We start from the raw sequence: 2,558 nt of genomic DNA on the forward strand, positions 1-2,558 counted from the left end.
TACATCTAGACATAGGGTATATCTAAGTGCATAACAAAGTCTATGAATCTAATAAAATTAAAACGACCTATAATTTAGGACGAAGGGAATAGCAAATAGTGTCGTACGTCTAAGACGGTTTTGAAACTCCGTTGGGGGTCCAAAGATGCACGGCCCCTTGGAAAATAAAATGCATGCATGCCCCGCGACGCTTTCTTGCCGTTGTTGTGTGAAGTTAACCAACTCGGCCATGTGCTGAAACCACTTGGAAGAGATAGGGTTGTTCCTTTGAAGACTGCCGTCCTGCCTTCACGTGAGGATATAAATGTATAGAGCCCAAAACCAGCTGTCACTCCACGAATTATCATGAACTTGGTGCATGGAACTGCAGAGCTATCCTTTCATCATGAAACCAATTTGCGTATAAAGCATTATTTCTTTCTTTTTTCTCAGAAACACGACAAGATGATTGCCGCGTTATATTATTATAATATAGAAATAAAGCAAAGAGCAAACAAGATAAACCAAAAGAGAAACGATCGACGACCGGGAAGATGTGGAGAGGTCTAGAGAACATAACACCAACATGAAGGAAGGAAAAAGGCCACTAGCAGTACGATATCCACCAGAGGAAAAGAAGACCGGGCTCTCCGTAGCGCAATGAAAAAACGGAGCCAAGGCGAAAATACAACAGCATATGTAAACCGTGTCTCGACCGGCGATCAAACAAAATGAGCCTCAGTGTTAATTCTTTTTCTTAGGATCCGAATAGAGAACTATAAGGCCAAAAAATGCCAGATAAAATCGTGACTTTTTCTGATTTAAACGGAATCGGCTCGAATTCGAGAGTCACTCTTCCTCACCCCTACTACAATCAGATTTGCTTTGTAACGTTTAGGTAAGCAACTTGGTACCCTGGTCGACTGACCAGGAGGCACATATTCTCGCCTCTCTTTTTCTACCGTGTTCTCCTTTTCCTTTCAGTCACCAAAGAAACAGCCAAGCAGCTAAGCATCAACGAGAGCCGACATGATCTCAGAGAAAAAGAAAAGAGGACTCTATGGTAAAAGGCCCAACACGCCCTCACACGCTACTGCAAGCACAAGCTGAGCCCAGATAAACAGGACGCATGTGAGGGCCCGCATGGACGTCCCCCATACATGTCATGGCCCACACCAGCTGGACGACAGGAGCCCGCCGAGAGCAAAGGCAAATTCCAAGTTTGCAGTCTACGAAAGATTCAGACCACACGCATCTGCCGAGCTGGTTCAGATAAACTCAATCCAAAGTTTACAACAGCAACAAGACGAGACTGATCGAGTTGCTTTCGACGACATGCATGGAACAAGGAACTCCGTACCTAACACCAACTGCGAGTCCGTTGGCAATTGCATTGTGCATGGCCTGATCTTCATCTCATCACTGCTCATCCAAGGACTAGCTAGCAACAGATGATGATGAACCTAGCACACGCAAAGGTAAAACCTGATGTCAAGCAGCTATGAGCTATTGCATGCGTACTACTCTCCTGTCACCTCGCACTTGACAGCGTCTTCTTCTTCGTCCTCTCTTTTCTTGGCAACAGTTGGTGAGATACTTATCCATATTTTTTTTTGCCAATATTAGCATCAGAAGCTCCGATCCCTAATCGCGATACTCGGATAAGCTCGGCCGATGTGGATTGCATTTGCAGATATCATTACGGGAGTTTGGTGTGTGGTAGATGGACTGCACTAGCTGGCGATATCATGCTTGCGTTGGCGTTGCCTTAATCCGCGGCTTGATTGGGCGCACAACACTTTGGCTCGTATTTTAGAGTATCAAAAGCTTGTTTTTGTCAAGCTAATGTGGCCCATGGCTTGGAAAAGTTGTACGCGGATTCGGGGTTAGTTGGAGCCTTGCAGGAACAAAAGGGGCCAACCGATCAATCATGTATGCATCTGGATCCATCTTCTTGCATCGTATCAGCAAAAGCTTGACGACGCGCGTCGAATTGAAAGGGTCATCTGTTGCAGCAAAAGTAGTAATTAGAAGAAAAAAAAGAAGAAGGATAGGGTTAAGTGAAGTGGTCATCAAAGGAGCTATCTATTAGCTAATGGCCTAGATTGTTGTATTAGAAAATGGTGATGTGGAAGTGCACATCATTTTCTTTCACACCTTGGTTATCATGGATCCAAGATTTGAGATGGTGGCGCGCCAAAAATATCTGCCGCGTCCTGTGGGAGCTACCGCGGCGGGTTAATTTATATTTTTGGCTGCGGAAGTTGTTTATGTAGTGTCAAATTAAAATTCTGAACATGGCGAATTCTAATGTGGAATATTAAAAGATGGACCTCAATAAACTCAGTTAATTTTTGAATGTTAAACCTTTTATATTACTGACTACTGCTGCTGTAAATTTCAAATAAATTCAGGACAACTCTTTAATTGCCACGGCCCACGTGCACCACTTTGTTATACTTTTTGCACCATTAGTGTACGAAAACTACTTAAATTGCTAGGAGAACTTGTTTTTGAGATGTTTCTGGTGTTATCCCTCGGCAAAAAATGTGAGAGTCAGCGCGAGTTAAACTCGCTAA

At 43.7% G+C, this 2,558-nt stretch overlaps 1 long non-coding RNA gene across 1 annotated transcript; it reads left to right on the forward strand.

The window, feature by feature from the left end:
* The first annotated feature begins 1,190 nt into the window (after nt 1-1,190).
* Nucleotides 1,191-2,345, forward strand: LOC117865536 (uncharacterized). The gene is made up of 2 exons (XR_004642553.2): nt 1,191-1,457; nt 1,606-2,345. It is a non-coding gene; the product is annotated as an uncharacterized lncRNA (long non-coding RNA).
* The last annotated feature ends 213 nt before the right edge of the window (nt 2,346-2,558 follow it).

Source organism: Setaria viridis, chromosome 7 (assembly GCF_005286985.2).
Source record: "Setaria viridis chromosome 7, Setaria_viridis_v4.0, whole genome shotgun sequence".
Taxonomy (NCBI): Eukaryota; Viridiplantae; Streptophyta; class Magnoliopsida; order Poales; family Poaceae; genus Setaria; species Setaria viridis.